Genomic DNA, 11277 nt, shown 5'->3' on the forward strand with positions numbered 1-11277 from the left:
TCATTGATTACAAGTGTACTAAGGAGTATGGTTACACTACTTTCTATAATTTCCCTGTTTTCTGTATTCCACAGAGCTTGAGTGAAGGAAAAGGAATTCAATACTTTGCAGGCATATGTAACAATCCTGGGAGGTGACCGGGAAATTCTCCAGGAAAAGACACAAGACACAACTGTGAAGAACCACCCACTGGTTGTCTTCAGGCAGTTCTCGGTTGAGCTGGTGCAAAAAGCCCCACTGTGGTCTTGGACTCCGCATCATGTCCGCTGGTCAGAAATACAACCAGACCCAAGGACTCCTGGAGAATGCGGGCGTCGATCCCGCTACCTCTCGCATGCTAAGCGAGCGCTCTACCATTTGAGCTAATTCCCCTGTGTGGGGAGCAGGCACCTCACTCCTCCCGTCTGCCTCCCCTCCATGCCACGCCGTTCCAAAACTAGACAAAACCAACTGTAAGTGGCCTGAATTCGACTTTCACTGCAAAAACGAGCAGGCAGCAGACGAGGTGGCCGAGTGGTTAAGGCGATGGACTGCTAATCCATTGTGCTCTGCACGCGTGGGTTCGAATCCCATCCTCGTCGCAGGATAGTTTCCTTTAGTCTGCCATGTCACAAATATACCTGGCTCCTTTGGAAAAAAGGAGGTCAGTTTGTCCAAGGAAACGTTCTCGTCGGTGCACTGAGCTCAAGTCTTCACACATTCCGTTGAACAAAACACCTGTACTGCAGATAGATTCCGCTATCTCGCGTAAATTGCCTGTTCCTCTGATCACAAACAGAAGAACCCCAAACTCTCCTGAAGAAAGCGGGCTACCTCAAGCATGCTGAGCGAGCGCTCTGCTATTTGAGCTAATTATCCTGTGCAAGGAGCAAGCACCTCTCGTGGGCAAGCACCGCTCGCCCTCCCCTTCCCCTCCAAGCCTTGCATCGGACATTCCAGGCCTATGCAAAAAAGAAACGTAAAGCGACCCGGCTCGGACCTTTACTGTAAAAAGAAGAGGTGGCCGTCTCAAGGTCTCCCTGCTAAAAGCAAGAGAGCTCCCTTCTGCACCTGTGGAACAAGAACATGGAGTCATGGAGTTCCAGGAGCCACAAAATCGGGAGGGTGAGTAGGAGATTTACGCCTGCGCCACAGTGTCACAATTGGAGGGAGGGATGCTGGATGTTGGACAACCACATTGAATTTTAGTATAATGAAAATGAAGAAAATCTTATTCTTCTTTGTTTTATGTATGTTAGTTACCACTAAAAAAAGACAAACGTTTTCAAAATAGCATTTTCATTTAATAATAATAAGAACCAATTAACAATTACTGTTTAACATAACAAAACAAGCAAATCACAACATCGTCAACATGAACTAAACTTATGTAGCCTTACATTGCATGGCACTTTGAGTGCTATTATATCACTGAAGTGGCTTTTTTTTGGCTTGTTTGTTAATGTCCATAATTTTGTCAGTTATGAAACGTCCAGCCTTTCCCCATCTGGCCTGCATCTCCGTCTCCTCCACATTGTTCCACCGCAGCCACTCCCTGTAACAGACTGAAAAGAAATACATAGATAAACAGTGTCACACCAGAACAAAGAAAAATGTAAATATAATTAACCCAGCACTTTGCATCCCACAAAGCCCTTGTGGCTACTCTTACCTTTTAATGTGTAGTTCCTGTGGGGTTAAAGGCTGCCTGGTGGTTTTGGTAGTGGGGCAATCTTTCCCCATGATGCTCTTTTCCCGCAGGTTTTAATGCCCCACATCGCCACTGCCAACTCCTTCACAAATAACCAATCCCTTTTGCTATTCTGGATACTGGACCACGTCTCTTTTCGAATGCTCACTTCTCCTCCCAAGTGAATCTGCCAAAAATCCAAAACAAATATAATCAAGGTATTAGATTGTACTTACATACAAAAGTCAGAAACACTTGAAGTGTAGTTGGGGTTCTTACATTAACCCATGCACACAGATACAGAGGGCAATGTAAACATGTTGTAAATAGGACATATCGTGTACCTCATCTCCTTTGGGAGAAACAGAGGGTCCCACCTCATCTGCACAGCCAGACTCTGCAACTATATAAAGCATAATGTAAACATACACAACCTGCAGGATCCTACAGGATCTTTGAGAGAAAAAGAACACATATATTACAAATTTGAGAGATGACGAAAAACATGACCAAAAAGATAAAAGGCCATGAGGTTGTTTTTTTTGGCCTCTTCTGCTGCTTTTTTCTGATTTGTCTGGAAACATGGATAAAAGCATAATTATAAAAAGGCATCACAGTGTCCCATACAAACAAACCAAAACGAACAAAGCAATGTGAAAACAATATATGGTTAATGGATAGATTAGTACCATGATTGGAGCATGATATTATTACCATATGAGGTCAGAAACGCAAAAACACATTGCAGTACACAAATGGTTAAAGTTCATGTCAAAGTTGTATTTTACATTTACATTTACGTTTACTCATTTGGCAGACGCTTTTATCCAAAGCGACTTACATTTGAGGAACAACATACAAGCATCAACAGAGCATCAACTACAGATCTACAACTGACAAAACATACTAGTAAGAGCAGCAATAAATACTAGTAAGAGCTCACAGTACATATCACATCAATGGGGTAGATACCTAGGGAAGGAAGTAAGAGTTAACAAAAAGTGCAATCAAAACAAAAAGTGCAATCTTTACAAGATCATTGTAGGGGATAGAAGAAGAAGAGCACAGGAAGTGCATGTTAGAGGTTAGGAGTTAGAGGTGTTATAAGATGAAGTGTTCTCGGAAGAGATGAGTTTTCAAGAGCTTCTTGAAGTTAGAGAGGGACGCCCTGCTCTGATGGCGTGTGGTAGCTCGTTCCACCATCGTGGTGTCACACGACGACGGTGAGTATAGCCGGGACTGGGATTGCTTTGTGTGAAGGGATGGCAGAGCCAGGCGGCATTTGTTGGCGGAGCGTAGCGGCCGAGAAGGAACATAAGTTTGTATTATGGAGTTTAGGTAGATGGGTACAGACCCAGGAGTCACTCTGTATGCAGCATTAGTGACTTGAATTTGATTCTGGAGGCCTCGGGGAGCCAGTGGAGGTCACTGAGTAATGGAGTGACATGAGTTCTTTTGGGCTGAGCAAAAACCAGACGTGCTGCTGCGTTCTGAACCATTTGTAAGGGTTTCACCGCACAAGCTGGAAGACCAGCCAGGAGGGCATTGCAATAGTTAAGAGAGATAACCATGGCCTGTACCAGAAGCTGGGTGGCTTACTGAGTGAGGTAGGGCCTGATTTTCCTTTTGTAACTGTTAGATACATCAAAGTGCAACAAGATGGCAATAGCTGTATTATTTGAAGCCATCAACGTTACATTTATGTTTTTGGCTTCCTCTTTCTCGGGGCGTGCCGGTGGGGGTGTGGTCTCCTTCAGCCGTCTCACACGGAGGCGTTTCCCCATGGACAGCTCCTCTTCCACTTCTTCTCTCGACTCTGGAATGTAAATCACACTGGATATAAGTACTTGAAATCACCTGCTATAATGTTACATACTGTCATGTGATATTAATAGTTGCCCCACTCCGTTTGCTGTCCTAAGAATAAAGTATTGAACTCAGCGGCTCAGCAGCAGTTAGCTTGCCACCACTAGCTAGCTAACGTTAGCTAGAACGGCTAAACGCGTTAGCCAAAACTCACATCAGTTAAAAACGTTAGCATTAGATAAAGGTATCCAAGTTTGCCATTTAATTACTCTTATTATGTTCCGAACTATTGGAGGTAATTACTCACCCTTCAGGAACAATACTTGGCCTTTAAAATAGTCCTTTTGCTGTCAAAATCCTTAATGTAAGAAATAGGGACGATTTCGTTACACCCGTCTTCTATATATCTTACATAAGCAAACATATTTGTTAGTGATATTTATATTTATAGCTGAGTTATGGTATAATTATATTTTCAAAGTTGATAAGTAACGTTATTCTAAATCTTTCTTCGTAAATCCTATTGTAAAATGTCCAAGTACCAAGTAACTAACTTAACCAAGTTACTTCAACGGTGGGAAGCACGCGAGTGAGATGCCCTTTTTCCTTGGATACAGTCTCAGATGTCTAAGACACACTATTCTACTACTATTTATCAGATAAAGTACTGGGGTCTGTATAACACAGCCCATTTACACAGTCACAGTATTGTACCCTTCAGTAGGAGGATTTTTACAGGACTGTAGTATTGGGCTGCAGTTGTACAAAATAATCTGGCAACTGAGAGTAATTTTTATTAGTGCCACAACCCTAGTCCGCAAACGAATGGTTAAATTAAACTGACTAGGTCAGTTTGTACAGGCAACAATGTTTCCTTATCAGTGAGTTTTTTTTAAGGGACGTGTGAGGCTCAGCTTTTAGTAACTTAATTATTGTTTAAATTCAACATCCTGTTATTCATGAATATGTCTGTTAATAATGATGTCAATGTTCTTTTTTTATTTTTAGAATGTCAAGACGCAAGTAGAGCCTAACAGCACAATCAAATTACCCCGTGCAAGACTAAAAAGAGGACATTTGAATGTAAGTAATTCCATGAGAAATAATTATTGTAATGTATAGGATAATAATTATTCAAAGGATTTATAACTTCAGTCTTACCTGATGATCTTCTTTAAAGATGGTAGATGGTTAAAATCGCTTAATTTTTTCAGGCATTGCTCTTCACAGATGACTGCAAAGATCAAGGAGGATCACACACTGTAGATGTTGAGGTGAGAATTCCTGTATGTTTTCATATCGCAATGTATATTGCAGAAAATAAAATATTGCCGTGTCATTTTCCAAAATTGTGCATCTCTAATTGTGTTTATGCCATCTTTTCTTCATATTGTGCAGACCATGTCTACATCTGGCCACTTGAAGCTTACACATCAATCTTGTCCAGATCACATGGCAGATCAGGTGAGCTCTACAACCAAACCGTGGGTGCGAGGTTGTTGGATGCTGACAAAATGTTTTTCTAAATTATACTTCTGTGTGTTTAGGCCTTGCCCTATGCAGAATACAGCAGAGAAGAAGCTGGTGCTTCTGGATCAGATTCACACACTGCAGATGTTGAGGTGAGAGAGTAATGTTCTCTTAAAATTTATGGTAAGTGGTCATTTTCCACTGGGCCTTACTACATTTGATACTGTTTTTTCCCTCTGTGATTGTGCCATCTCTTCTTTATCCTGTGCAGACCATGTCTCCATCTGGCCATCTTGATCTTCAGTTGGATCCAGATGACACAATGGTGAGCTCTTCTACCAACCACATCTGAGGGTTGCCAGTTAAGCCAGCTTAATTTCAAATTTTACTTCATAAAGTAGGTTGACTGACCATAGATTCCTTGGAAATGTATTGTGTTTGGACTAGTCTAATCCTGGTCAAGCTAGTTTTGAGGCTTAGCTTCACCTCAGACTCGTCTAGTGCATCTACCAGCAGTCTAGCCAGTATGACACTCCATATTCCAAGTTCTTCCTAGGGAAGAGTTCCGTGAATTGAATAATACAAGTCGCAAGGATTTGAAATTAAGAAGCAGAATCCAGATTCCTTATAGCAGCTGGAAAATAAGCTGTTTTTAAACTGGATTGTTTTGATGGACAAGGACCTGTAGCTCCTCCCAGAGGGCAGAGGCATGTGAATGACACAAAACAGTTATACAGTTGAGGTTATTAGCCCCACAGGAATTATGGAACATTTTCCCAAAATTTTTCGTTGCCTCATTGCCAAGTAGAAGGAGACAAAATAAAAGACACCACAAATAAATGAACGCATGGGAAACTAATATTTTTGGCCTCAACTGTAGGTCAAAAACTTCACCAGTTACCGTTTTTATCAAGTTTGAATTAGTCTGTCATATTAAACACTTTAATCCTAGTTCAGTTTCTTCAAGTTCAAGTAGAAGTTTTGGCTTTGTTCAATAATTGTCACTTATTATCTACTCCCTACACCCTATCTAGGGATTCTATGTAGAAAATTGTATGTTAAGATCACCGGTAAAATGAAAACAGGGCTCATTCTCTAGGCACTGTTAATTAAGTCATTGCTGTCGCACAATTAAAATGCGCCAAATCAACATGACCAATTTTTTATATATTGGTGCAATGTGTGATAGTAGATAGGCTATGGATTAGTGTTTGGTCATTCTGGGATTAGAGCCCGACCAATATGGGTTTTTGCCGATACCAATATTACAGTGAAAAAAGCAGATTTGAGCCAATATTTTGGATAGTAGACCCTTTTACTGTATAAACTACACTTAGAACAGGCCGATATTGAAAGCTGGTATGTATGTGGGCTATAAAACCTTTTCCTAAATGGATTATATTAATAAAATACATTACAGTCTCAACAACTGAGCATGTAAACAATTGCACATCAATATATATTTGCTGCTGGAAGGTGCAACATTTTCAGCTGTCTGTAAACAGAGCGAGTGAGAGAGAATAATGTGTATTTTACATTACACATAATCTGCCTCAATGGCTTTTTTCAAATGTATGTTATTCATATCTAGTTTATCCCTTTACCAGCACTCGTTAATTCTAACCAAAGCTACGAGAAACCATTTAACCTCCTTCGGTATAAATCATGCTGTCTATGATGCAGTGACCTGCTGTTGAATGCATTTAATACTACATGACTGTCTATGACAAGGACTTGCAACTTCAAGATTTCATTTTACTTTAACTACAACATTACACATTCACTTTCACAAGAGGAACTAGATAAATTTGTTCATCTACCTTTTGCTGCCAACTGGAGAGAAAATGAAAGTGAAGTCAGACCAGGTTCCAGCTGTGCATATCATGAGGTCAGGGCAGGGCACAACCATTAATGTGACACTAGTCAGTCATAAGTTTTACTGTCATTGTAGACATACACTCATGAATGTGTTTTCTTGTCATTTTGTAGCCCATGTCTTCGTCCGATCATGTTCTGCTTACATCTGAGCTGCAACCAAGTGACATGGCCCAGCAGTTTAATTGTGATTCATCATCTGAATGCAGTGTTTCTGGAGTTGATTCAGAAATTCCATGCATAATATAACAGGAACACAACTTGATGATTTGTTGAAGCTCATAAATACTCATAAATACTATAATTGGCAAAGAGGTAATACCCAGATCAAAATATTTGTTCAATAAGGACTTTAAAAACAACTCAGACATAGTGGAGTTCCACTTCTACAGCAAAACCTGTAAAGTATACATTGGCACACAAGAAGACATAGATAACAAAAACATTGCTCAGTGTGCAATCTGTAGTGCTCCCATTGATATCAGTTCCTTGAACAGTGCAAGTTTTTTTTAGAAACATACTAGTTGAACCTCAAATCCAGACAAATCCTCAGATTCAAAACAGAATGAGTCCACAGAATGAACACATCATCTCTGACATATATGATAGTGAAAAGTATCAAAACTTGTCAAAACCAGGTGGAATTTTGTCAGCTCCAAACAATTTGTCATTCAATTTCAATTCTGATGGCTCACCTGTGTGCAAGTCTTCCAAATTTTCAATTTGGCCCATACAGCTACATTTAAACGAGCTCCCTTCCAGAATGTAGTGCTTGCAGGTCTTTGGTTTGGTGCTCAAGAGCCAGTTATGTCCATTTTTCTCAGACCCTTTGTTGATCAGGCCAAAACACAGGCATCCAAAGGTGTCTCTTGGAGAAAAAATGGAACATGTGTCTACAGCAAAATTGTTGGTTTATGTTATTGTGTAGACTCAAAGGCAAGACCAACCATGCAAAACACCACACAGTTCAATGGATACTTCGGTTGTGGCTTCTGTTTACATCCTGGTACTCTAGTAGAGAAACAGGTGAAATACACTGACTGCCACAGAATATCCTGACATGCTGGGAGATATGGAGCAAGCGGTAGCGCAAAACAGAAGTGTCAGAGGAGTGAAAGGTCCATCACCACTCATAAACATGCCTTATTTTGATATAGTGTGGGGCTTTGTTCCAGATTATATGCATGCTGTCTTACTTGGTGTTATTAGACAGCTCACAGAGCTTCTTTTGAACAGTAGTGAGCAACCCTACTACACTGGGAGTCCCAACACTATGAGGGTGCTAGAAAACAGGATCAGGGACATAAAGCCACCACACCTGATAACACGACTACCCCGACCCCTTGCAGAATTCAAGTACTGGAAAGCCTCAGAGTGGCGAGCATGGCTCCTGTTTTATAGCTTGCCAGTTCTGAATGGTGTACTTCAGCCACGCTACGTGAAGCACCTTGGCCTTCTGGTGTCAGCAGTATTTCTACTTTTGAAAGAGAACATTACCTTCCAAGACATCAACAAAGCAGATGAGATGCATTTCGAGTTTTTAGCAAGGTTTCAGTTGCTGTATGGGGAGGCCTCTATGACATTTAATGTACACCTGCTAACTCACCTTGCCAAATCAGTTAAATTGTGGGGGCCACTCTGGGCACACTCAGCATTTGTGTTTGAAAATGCAAATGGTGGTCTGTTGAAACTGGTTCATGGAACAAAGTGTGTTTGTGATTGTGAACAAATTCCTCTTGCACAGAGCAATACCACTCTTTACCACAAGTTATGCAGTTAGTGAGCAAGTGAAGGAGTTCTGTTTGGATGACAGAAGAGTAAAGAGTTTCACAAAATATCAAGACACAACTGTTGTGTGCTGGATAATGGCATGGTGACAGAGGCTACCGATGATGAAATAGGGGCCTTCATTTCTGCACAAAAACCTGCACCAGATGAAATGGTAGTACACAGAAGAATGGTGCATAAAGGACTGGTTTATACCAGCAAAAACTATAGCTATAGCTATAGCTATGGCCTCAGTAAGAGATGCAGAGACTGTTTTGCAAAGCTGAGGGATGGTATTTATGGAGAAATTCAGAATATAATTTCCTTTCTTTCAGAATGGGGTCCAGAAATTGCTGTCCTTTTTAAAAAGCTTTATACACAAGCCTCCTTTCCTTTAACACAAGGTTATGGGTTTGTGTCACATATCAGACTTGTAAGTGAAAGGGTTTCTTCACCAGTGTGTCTGATTTCAGTAGACAGGTTAGAGCAGAAATGCATGGTTTTAAAAACAGGTGATCAGATGTACATTTGTTACTTTCCAAATGCACATGAGAGAGACTAGTCTTTCATAGAGCTCATTCTGTAGCTTAGTAATCTTACTACTGACTAAAACTTTGATTAGCTCTCTTTTAGGGATATTTTCTTTCTTTGAAAAAACACAATTGGCATTTTTTTTACTATTGTGGCATATTTTTAATCAAACAGTTAAGCACTTAAAATGAATCAACATATCTATTAACAAAAGTTATTAAATCAGTTAAGTTCTAAGCTTCCCTGACCAGCTCAGAGCTGTTGAACACAATCTTGATTCAATAAATGGAGCTGGTTCTACTGTCCACAAGTGTGTTCACATGATAACAAGTTATTGTATAATCAGGGTGAGTTGTTGGTGGTTGGTAAGCCCTGTCTCTTTAAAGGTGATCTCTGGCTTTGGGTGTGAATGTCCTCCTTGATCTTTCTCTGGCCATTCGCTGCAGGTTGTTGGATTGAATTGACTTTGACCCCTTTGCAGCCAATGCTGAGAATGGTTTTGGTCTTGACATCTATTTCCAGATATTCTTTGAGCTTCTTCTCTAAGTGTCCTTGATATAGTGTTTCCCAGTGGTGTCACATGTCGTTGCTTGAGGGTATCTCATCTGAGATCTTAAGTAGAAGTAGTTAGTGTTTTTTGGCTTAGAAGACACTGGCTAGATGTTTTGACAGCCTCATACTTGTTGCTGGGATGCTTCTGGTTGTGCCTGTTGAGTTAGGATTGTCCATCCTGGCCTTACGTCAAGTCAGTATTCTTATTATCCATTATTATTATTGTATCTGTTTGCCCTGAGTCACACTGCTGCACCTTCCTCTCTGTATCCTCCTCCTCCTCATTGACGAGATATTGTGCTCTGTGTAGGAGGGTTCTCCTCACTGTTGATGAAAATGGATGTGCTGTTGAGGTTTTCATAGGGATTCTTTGAACATTTTTTATTGCAATTGTCTACTTATAAAGATGGTTAATAAAACTAACTGCTGGAAAGTCACATCTGACAATGTAAAGGTTTTTATGTCTGATGAGTCCCAGCAATGTGTATGTTATATGGTTGATGTTATAAGGGCTTTGTTATTGGTTTGTTGTGCTCACTGCTTAACCAGGGGGTTGTGCTCAGGCAGCATCCTTCCCCTATTAAATATATGTGTGTGTTATATGTTCTATACGCTGGCTACTAAGGGTCAAAGAGTTTTTTTAATACTTTTCTTCCTTCCTTCTGTGTCCACTCGGCTGCTCTCAGCACAACGCCCCAGTATGGATTTTTTTTTACTTTGAACCGGCGCTTACTCTAAACTACAATAACTGGACACAGCTATTGCTCAGAAGGAAGGAAGAAGAGAAGCATTGCGAGGTAACGCAAAAGTAGTCCTCAAAAAGAATTCCTTTCCTGACCCTTAGGATCCAGCATAGTTTCACGAGTTATACGTTTCACTGCTCCAACATACCCGATTCATTAAGCTTTACAGGAGCCTGATTTGCATGGCCCATTCATTTGAATCAGGGATGGAGACAAGAGCAGAGTGGGGCAGCGGAAGCCTGCTGGGCCCATTGATTTAAAAACCACACATTGTGCTTCCTGTATTTGTCCCTATCTCTACAGTGAAACTTGCTGTATGTCTTCCTAGTTGCTGACCTCATGGGATGTGAATCCCTAGGGTGCTGGGCCCATAATAATAGAGGTCGATGGATCAAATCCGTGTCTTCCTAGTTGGAGACCTCATGGGATGTGAATCCCTATTCGCCTCATGGATTGGCTTCTTTCCATTGGCTTCCAGTAAAATCCAGAATAGAATTTAAAATCATTCTTCTTACCTACAAAGCTCTTAATGGTCAGGCACCATCTTATCTTAAAGAGCTCATAGTACCTTACTACCCCACCAGAGCACTGCGCTCCCAGAATGCAGGGTTACTTGTGGTTCCTAGAGTCTCCAAAAGTAGACTAGGAGCCAGAGCGTTCAGCTATCAAGCTCCTCTCCTGTGGAACCAGGTTCCAGTTTGGGTTCAGGAGGCAGACACCATCTCCACATTTAAGAGTAGGCTTAAGACTTTCCTCTTTGATAAAGCTTATAGTTAGGGCTGGCTCAGGTAGTCCTGAACCATCCCTTAGTTATGCTGCTATAGGCCTAGACTGCCGGGGGATTTCCCATGATGCACTGAGCTC

General features: G+C 41.0%; 2 non-coding genes across 2 annotated transcripts; one reads left to right on the forward strand and one right to left on the reverse strand.

Annotated features, from left to right (window-relative positions):
• Positions 1-299: 299 nt before the first annotated feature.
• On the reverse strand, positions 300-372 carry trnaa-agc. The gene has a single exon. It is a non-coding gene; the product is annotated as a tRNA-Ala (tRNA).
• Positions 373-499: 127 nt separating this feature from the next.
• trnas-gcu lies at positions 500-581 on the forward strand. Its single transcript has one exon. It is a non-coding gene; the product is annotated as a tRNA-Ser (tRNA).
• Positions 582-11277: the final 10696 nt, after the last annotated feature.

Source organism: Micropterus dolomieu, linkage group LG21 (genome assembly GCF_021292245.1).
Source record: "Micropterus dolomieu isolate WLL.071019.BEF.003 ecotype Adirondacks linkage group LG21, ASM2129224v1, whole genome shotgun sequence".
Lineage (NCBI taxonomy): Eukaryota > Metazoa > Chordata > Actinopteri > Centrarchiformes > Centrarchidae > Micropterus > Micropterus dolomieu.